General features: G+C 40.8%; 1 protein-coding gene across 1 annotated transcript in view; it reads left to right on the top strand.

Annotated features, from left to right (window-relative positions):
* The first annotated feature begins 2,423 nt into the window (after positions 1-2,423).
* Positions 2,424-9,570, top strand: part of LOC136864057 (potassium voltage-gated channel protein Shaw) — a 754,891-nt gene continuing 747,744 nt past the window's right edge. The window contains exon 1 of the mRNA XM_067140592.2: positions 2,424-2,490. The gene's annotated coding sequence lies outside the window, so the exon portion shown is untranslated. The remainder of the gene's footprint in view (positions 2,491-9,570) is intronic.

The following is a 9,570-nucleotide window of genomic DNA, read 5'->3' as shown; positions in this document are numbered from 1 at the left end:
CTGCCCACTCCAGATCTCAATCTATTCAGAGAATTCCAAGTCGGCCATTGCTCGTCATGGTTAGCAGACAAAGTTTCCGAAATTCTTCTCCAACCACTGGAAAGGTAGATCGTAGTCTTCCATAGTTGTAGTCTAGCTTTTTTGGCTGTGGTTCTAAGTTCCTTTGATGTTCTAAGGATGTAGTTTGTCTTTCTTCCTTTATTAATCTGTTTACCCTCCAGGGTTGGTTTTTCCCTCGGACTCAGCGTGGGATCTCACCTTTACCACGTCAAGCGCAGTTCCCTGGAGCGTGCGACTTTGGGTCGGGGATACAAATGAGGGGGAGGACCAATACCTCACCCAGGCGGTCTCACCTGCTATGCTGAACAGTGACCCTGGGAGAGGATGGGAAGTTTGGTAGGGACAAACTAGGAAGAGGGTAGGAAGCGGCTGTGGCCTTAAGTTAGGTACCATCCCGGCATTTGCCTGGAGGAGAAGCGGGAAACCACAGAAAACCACTTCGAGGACGGCTGAGGTGGGAATCGAACCACCTCCACTCAGTTGACTTCCCGAGGAAGAGTGGACCCCGTTGCAACCCTCGTACCACCTTTGAAATTTCGTGACAGAGCCGGGAGTCGAACGCGGGCCTCCGGGAGTGGCAGCTAATCACACTAACCACTACACAACAGAGGCGGATTACAATATTAATAACATTTTAAGTACCGAAACGTGATCAGTGATAATACACGTGTTACATGTATCTACTGGAGTGACATCCTATTCAAAGGCGGAAACACACTATCGTCACATTCCGTGAGCTCACGCGTATAGTGTCGCAATCTAACCTGTCCATAAAGATGTGCTAAAAGACGTCCGTACAGCAGCTCTCTCTTGGAATCAGGTCTTCTAAATCTGCCAGTGTTGCCAACTTAGCGGATTTTCCGCTAAATTTGGCGGAATTAGAAAACTGTCAGCGGAGAAATATACCATTTAGCGGACAGCGGAATTTTTGGCGGAATTCTTGATTTATTATAGCGGAATTTAGTGTTTGATCCATTTTAAGTATTTTTTAAATTTGTACTCCAGTCTGTCTCCGAGCTATTCCGTATTTCCTGTCAGGAGCTAGCAGTCACATGAGGAAAACATGTTATTTTGATCTGATGCTATGAGATCATGGTATCATAAATTTGTAATGCGTGCGGAATGGGTACTTATCTCTTAGTTGACGAATGACGACAGATAATGAAACTGTGAGAAAGTAGTATTTATATTTATGCTATGAAGGAAGACCGTTTTATGAAGTGGCCTGTTCTGTGTATGGCCCTTGAGGTAGGGGATTCCTAGTTTTCACCCGTCAGTAAAACGCCTACAAGTTTTAGTTCGCCGGCTAGCAGGCAGGGGTTAATCTTAGTGAAACTCACAGATCAGGTGAGTGCAGACATTTACTTTTATTATTATCATTATTATTATTATTATTATTATTATTATTATTATTATTATTATTATTATTATTATTATTATTATTATTATTACTCATTATTTGAGATCGGATTTCTTGGCGGAATTTAAGCGGATTTTTAGCAGTATTTAGCGGATTTTGAAAATATAAGTTGGCAACACTGATTTCTGCTACCTGCCTGTTCCGGGGAAATACAGACAAATATGTCTACTACACTATTTGGAAATCCTCTGAAACTCCACAAAGATAACACGTACGATTTTTTTTTGCTATTTGCTTTACAACGCACCGACACAGATATGTCTTATGGCGACGATGCAAAGGAAAGGGCTAGGACTGGGAAGGAAGTGGCCGTGGCCTTAATTAAGGTACAGCACCGGCATTTGCCTGGTGTGAAAATGGGAAACCACAGAAAACCATTTTCAGGGCTGCTGACAGTGGGGTTCGAACCTACTATCTCCCGATTACTGGATACTGGCCGCACTTAAGCGACTGCAGCTATCAAGCGCGTACGATGTTAGCGACGCTTCAGTTTAGAGAAGAAATGGTGAAATTATAACCAATTATGGCCTTATATCATTAAAATGAGCAATATATGAGGAAAACAATAAAAATGGCCGAAATATTTATATTTATATTTATATTTATATGCAACATCAAATTGGTTTAAACGGGGCCAGGAACGAGTCATTCACAGTTATTTTTCGGATAAAATGGCTCAGGAAAGGAGTATGAATTTTCCTTAACTTCCGAACCTTATTCACCACAATACTAACAAAAACATACCAGTCTTTTCTTGGTGTTGACTATTGCCACACTTTTGTATCATACTGTAGATGCTGCTGTTCATTTGACGCTAGATTCAGTCTTAAGCAAGCATGCGGAGGCAGCACACCTTGTTGATGCAATACCACGCATGCGCTGTGAGCCTACAGGAGACGCGGGAAGCTGCGACGTCTGGACCATACGCCAGTCACTGGACGCCCGCCGTCCGAACACCCCACTTCTCGCGTCGCGCCACTAGAGACATTTCGCCAGCACTGGGACGCAAGGTGAGTGCTACAAAGTTCTCTGTTCATTACACTCGTTCATTCGTTGCAGTGTAGGCCGAATTGTGTTCGGTGTGCAAGGTTCACCACATAGCGAGGAGCGGCGCACCTTATGGTACATAGCAGCCACGTCATCACACAAAACACACACACGTGCCCTCCACTCCAGAGACACACCCACACCCGAGACCAAAAGTCAGGCTCAAATTTAAACAAATAAGTGTGGAAAGGGGAACTCGAGTCCCAACCCGACCAGATATTTTACAGCGTATGGCTGTTTCCTACAGGGCTCCATGTGCACAGAAACACTCAACAGTGATAATAATAATGGTGTTATGGTTTTACGTCCCACTAACTACTTTTGATGGATTTTGAAGGTGCCGGCAATTTGTCCCGCAGGAGTTCTTTTACATGCCAATAAATCTTCCGACATGGGGCTGACGTATTTGTGCACTTTCAAATACCACCGGACTGAGGCAGGATCGAACCTGCCACTTTGGGATCAGAAGGCCAGCGCCTTAACCGTCTGAGCCACTCAGCCTACACAATAGTGATAGGAAAGGCATTCGGCAGTAAAACTGGGGTTATAGTGCTTATAACTGGTAAAAGAGAACTTCATATAATCTCGTGTATTCACTGTTTGTGGCAGAACAAAATATTATAACTGAAAGTCGTGCAGAAAGTCTTTATAACAATATACATATTGTAACCCCCCGTACAGCACGAAATCAATCAATCAATCAATCAATCAATCAATCAATCAATCAATCAATCAATCAATCAATCAATCAATCAATCAATCAATCAATCAATCAATCAATCAATCAATCAATCAACACTGAACTGCATTTAGGGCTGTTGCCCAGGTGGCAACTGTTTTCCTGGTCTTTTCTTAAATCATTTCAAGGAAGTTGGAAATGTTAACATCTCCCTCGGTAAATTGTTGCAATCCGTAATTTCTCTTCCTACAAAGGAATATTTGCCCCCCAATGTTTACATTACATTGAAATTCCAACATTATCTTCAAATGACCTTTCCTTCTTTTAAAATTCCAAACTTATTCGTCTACTGCAGTAATGGCATTGCACACCAACTCATCACTGACAGCTCGAAACATACCACATAGTCGAGCATCTCTGCTCCTTACTCCCAAGTCTTCACAGCCCAAAGTTTACAACAATTTCGTAACGCTACTCTTTTGTTGAAAATCACTCCGAGCAATTTGTGCATTTTTCCTTTGGATCCTTTCCAGTTCTCGAATAACGTAATCCTGGTGAGGGTTTCATACACTGGAACCATACTCTAATTGGGAGTCTTAATAGTCACTGCCGGCTCTATGGCTAAATGGTTAGCGTGCTGTCCTTTGGCACAGTGAGTTCCGGGTTCGATTCCCGGCCGGGACGGGGATTTTAACCTTCATTGGTTAATTCCAATGGCTCGGGGGCTGGGTGTGTTTGTTGTCTTCATTAGAATTCATCATAAGTAGGGGCCATCCTCACACATCGCCTATACGGCTTCATCTCGAACGATCTGCACCAGGCCCCTTTGGTGGCCACACGCCGTTATATTTATTATAATAATAATAATAATTACACCAGTGACTTCTACGACCCACTCGTTTACATCCTAAATACCCTCATAAACATATGAAGAGATTTTTAACATTCATTTAAATCCCCATAATATGATTGATTACCCTGGAGTCCGGATATGTAATCACAAAACACTGGGCAGTGTTCTTCTAAGTCTACTTCTAGCTAAGGACAGCGAGTGTGAAATGGAAGACTGTGAAGAAGCACAATAATCACTTCGTTTTGACTTCACACTTGGATCGGTAAAGTGAGTAGTTTTAAATATAAATAATGCGATATGTTAAATGTGCATGAAGTTAGTAAATAAGCTACGGGGAAATTTAGTACATGTCGCTTGCATTTAGCGCACGAATGCGATATCTACTTCTTCGTTGTTCATCGTTATTATCAAGAATCGACATAATCGACTGTTACTACGATGCAAGCATTAGCTTTTGTAATTTTTATTGCAATACCCGTGGTCCAGGTGAAACGCCTCCCTCTCCATCTGTCAACAACTTTTATTGCGATGATCACAAATGCATTTTCTTACCTAATTCTGGAGTGAGATCTCTCATAACGTGCACTTCACAATTTCCCTGCTATGACAGCAAGAAAGCTCAGTCAGTGACGGGTTGGCATCCACCCTTGGAATACTTTATCGATGGTTTTTTCTTTTACTAATTCCGAAAGAATGCTGTGATGATGCCTTTCTTCCCAATCGCTGTGCGAACGTAGACAGATAATGGTGGCCAGAGCTTGCCACGTCTGTGGCAGTGAGCGAGTGAAAACCGTGGGACGTGCTTCAGTGTCACGCAGAACAGAGAATGTTGTGTACATTTATTTATTTATTTATTTATTTATTTATTTATTTATTTATTTATTTATTTATTTATTTATTTATTTACGCCTTTAGCAGTGGCCATCTTTCACGTTAACTGCGTAAATTACAGGTTGATAAAATATTCTATTACAAAACCAAAGATGACTAAAATATTTGGAGAGCACATAATGTAGAAAGAAAGCGAAGCTCAACAAACAATAGAAAAGAAATCCGAAGCATAAAGGGAAGGAGAAAAAGAAGTGAAATACCGACTGAAAACGTAAGCGAGTGGATAAAAAGAACAATACACGTCTGCACAAAGCATGTGTGGTCACAATATTTTTTACTTGCCCTAATTTATGATAATGAATTTGAGAAGACAAGTTCCAACAAGTGGACAGCAAGTTCACAGTGAAAAACCCGACCTGGTTTTTAGGCAGTAAGAGGTTGGAATGAAAACTAATTTGGTTATTAGGGAATGTCTAGCCGTTCTTCCCTTAAGTAGCGAGAGTAATATAAATTCCCGGGATTCTGATAGGTCGAACCCCTAATGTTATGCAAAGCTCATAGCAGAACCGTTGTGCAGGATATACTATACTTATCAAACGCTTCAGGAGGTTTGCATTCTATTAGTGCATAGAAATCCGGATTGTTATATTAATTGAACGTTACATATAGGATTATTATTATTATTATTATTATTATTATTATTATTATTATTATTATTATTATTATTATTATTAGAGTCTGCTTTACGTCGCACCGACACAGATAGGTCTTATGGCGACGATTGGAGAGGAGAGGGCTAGGAGAGGGAAGGAAACGACCGTGGCCTTTAATTAAAGTGCCACCCCATAATTTGTCTGGTGTGAAAATGGGAAACCACGGAAAACCATCTTCAGGGCTGCCGACAGTGGGGCTCGAATCCACTATCTCTCGAATGCAAGCTGATAGGTAGGCCTATGTGTCCCTAACCGCGTCCATTTGCTCGGTATAGGCTATAGGAATAATATACAGTATACAATGTTACTAGCATACATACCGCAATCACACGAAACAGTCAGGAGGTAATCTCCGCATTTTGAGATTGCCTTGGCAGCATCTAACCGTGAATTCCAGTCCCAAACGAAGGATCTATTTAACATAGAAGTGTAATAATAAATAACGTCATTTGTTTTTACGTCCCACCAATTAATTTTACGGTTTTCTGAGACGCCAAGGTACCGGAATTTAGTCCCGCGGAGTTCTTTTACGTGCCAGTAAATCTACCGGCACAAGGCTGACGTATTCGATCACCATCCTGAGCTAGGATCGAACCTGCCAAGTTGGGGTCAGAAGACCAGCACGTCGATCGCCTGAGCCACTCAGCACGGTGACATGAAAGAGTGGCTCACGGGAATAGCGAGGGGAGTTCTAGGTCTAGTGTTACAATTATGAATTGTATTTAAGGAGATTTTTTATTCAATCTTCCATGTACGGTATGTGAAACTTCCTCTCCTATCAGATTTTATCCAGGAAAGAGCTGTGTAGCTAGGGATTGCATGTTATGTATTAATGATAAAATAATGACATTTACAGAGATTTCTTTCTTTTCTTTCTTTCTTTCTTTCTTTCTTTCTTTCTTTCTTAATCTGTTTACCCTCAGGGTTGGTTTTTCCATCGGACTCAGCAAGGGATCCCACCTCTACCGCCTCTTGGGCAGTGTCCTGTAGCCTGAGACATTGGATCGGGGGATACAACTGGGGAGGATGATCAGTACCTCCCTCAGGGGCCTTTTTGGGGGATGGTAAGATTGGAAGGGATAAACAAGGAAGAGGGAAGGAAGCGGCCGTGGTATTAAATTAGGTACCATACCGGCATTTGTCTGGAGGAGAAATGGGTAAACACGGAGAACCACTTCGAGGATAGCTGAGGTGGGAATCGAACCCACTACTTAGTTGACCTCCTGAAGCTGTGTGGACCCCGTTCTAGCTCTCGTACCACTTTTCAAATTTTCGTGACAGGGTTGGGAATCGAAGCCGAGCCTCGGGGGTGGCAGGTAATCACACTAACCACTACACCACAGAGGCGGCTATTTGTAAAGATAATTCTTAAAATGCTTTACAAATAAAATTTCCCACCTATTCAATACAAAGTTATTACCATTTCAAATGGTTTGTCTAAAACATTACATTACGAAAAGTCATGTTTAGAGCTTACTAGAGGTCCTCTTCAGCTTAAAGATTACTAGGAAACAACATATACAGTACATTACAAGGTAAAAATATTACATAGTTACTATTAAACTCAATATTTCAAAACGTTTACGTTTCTTCAAGCTTGATGAAGATGAGCTTGTATTGAATAGGACGAAAATTTTATTTGTAATTCATTTTAAGAATGATCTGTATAGTCAAGTGAATACGGAACCGATAATGAAATTTATTACATGTACATGTACGATGTACATTGTTTCGGTTTCCCATATTAAGCAGAATGTAACTTAAATATTTCAAATACTAACTATTGTCCTTTATCTCATTACTGAATGATTGTACCACATAGCCAGGTGGTTGACAACAGAAACACTAGCCGTACTTACGTCATCTGCTCAGAACCTTCAATGTGAGCTCGCCGTCCTATTGTTGGAACTTGTCCTCTCAAACTCATTATCATAAATTAGGGCAGGTAAAGAAATGGTGACCACACATGCTCCGTGCAGACAAAGCAAGTACTAAAGTTTCGACTCGTCTCTCTCTCTCATCGTTCCCTCAATTTTGAACGTGATCTGCGAGCAGACTGTTGCTCACTTGTCTCCATCTCTCGCGCTCGTCGGCTGCACCAAGCACATTTTAATGTTGAAATCATACTATGAAAAATCAAGCAAATTCCTCACTTGCGCCGGAAATGATCGGATAAAGGGCACTGAAAGGTTTTAAATTATGAGTCTTGGACAGCTCTATCAAACTAAAAAGCAAATTTTGAAAATCGATATCGGCCTAAATGCAGTTCCGAAAAACATCCTAAAATCGCTCGTTCCTTTACTCGTTTTCGTTCTCATTCTTTCTGTAATGTGTTCCTTGGTTCAATACCCTCAGGAGTTCTCTGATTTTTTTTTTACAATGTCCACACAGAACTTAGTTATAAGGGTTTAAGTGAAACTATGCATTGACTCACGTGGTAGACAAAGGCAAACAACTAATCTAATCGACCGGATGGCGATGATTAAGAAAATATTCTAATCTTTAAGAATAAATAAAGAATATATTCTCACACTTTATTATATTTTATTTACCTAAAATTCGTAGCTCATATCCCTCAGATATTTTCAACATTGAGTTACTTGCCTGAAGGGCTAGAACTGTGCACTTTTGATAATGTTCGACGACCGATTGCAAACGCGTCCACAATGTCTCTTACAGGGAATAAGAATGATTAGTTTTTCTATGCTGTCATTCTCACGTGTGTCCAAAGAATTGTAGAACTCTTTGTTTACATATTGATTATAATCTGAGTCTGAGATTGAGCTGGATTATAATGGAGTCATTGGTGCGAAATGTTGTCCAAGGTATGCGTAACATTCTTCGCCAGCACCACATTTTAAAACAGGTCTTCACGTCTCTTTGACTGGTACTCAATATTTTATTTCCGCTTCGAAAATAGGTATAGTTCAATGTTTGTCAAGGTATCGCGGCTAAAATAAATGTCTAGAAACTTAATATAACTTTATTGTTCCTGAAGCCAGCGAGGCTACCAGGATGGCAAAGAATATCACAAACAAATATTCCATTTTAAAATGAAATATATTATGAATAGCTCAACGCCCGTTCTTCGCCCGGAATAAAGCGTTATCATTTAGTCTGTTTGTTAATCGTCCGGCTCCCGGCCTAAATGGTTAGCTTGTTGGCCTTTGGTTTAAACGGTCCCCGGTTCGATTCCAGGCCGAATCGGAGATTTTAACCTTTATCCGCGAATTCCAGTTGCTCGGGGCCTGGGTGTGTGTGCCGTCTTCAGTACTAGAATTCATCATAGGTAGAGCCTCATCCTCACAGCCGCGCAGGTCGCCTATAAGACGTCTCCTCGAAAGGCCAACACGAGGCCTCTTCGAAGACCACACGCCATTATTATTATTATTATTATTATTATTATTATTATTATTATTATTATTATTATTATTATTATTATTGTTAATGTTTCTTAATCACAAAGCACCGAAATGAAAATTGTTCAGTTTTTCTAAGTAATTCAGGAGAAACATCTATACCGAGCGAGTCGGCCGTGCGGTTTGGAACAGAGAGCTGTGAGCTTACATTTGAGAGATAGTGGGTTCGAACTCCACTTTCGGCAGCCCTGAAGATCATTTTCCGTGGGTTTCCATTTTCAAACCAGGCTGTACCTTGACTAAGGCCACGATCGCTGCCTTTCCACTCCTAACACTTTCCTATCCCATCGTTGCCATAAGACCTATAGTATCTGTATCGGTTCGACATAAAGCAGAGTGTAAAAGAAGGTCTGTGCCAAATTGCAGTTTTTTAGTTTCATAGGTATTATCAGCATTAAATATTGTAAATTCGAGAGTTAACCCTATTTCACCTCCTTAATAAAGAATATCGGAATGAAACATCCTTACTTTCATTAATTAGCGCATATGGAACACTCGTGCCAACTTTCAGCCCTCTATGTTTGTAGGAAGTGACTTATTTAGTGATA

The sequence above is a fragment of the Anabrus simplex genome, chromosome 1 (assembly GCF_040414725.1).
Source record: "Anabrus simplex isolate iqAnaSimp1 chromosome 1, ASM4041472v1, whole genome shotgun sequence".
Lineage (NCBI taxonomy): Eukaryota > Metazoa > Arthropoda > Insecta > Orthoptera > Tettigoniidae > Anabrus > Anabrus simplex.
This window is presented reverse-complemented; position numbering and strand designations above follow the sequence as displayed.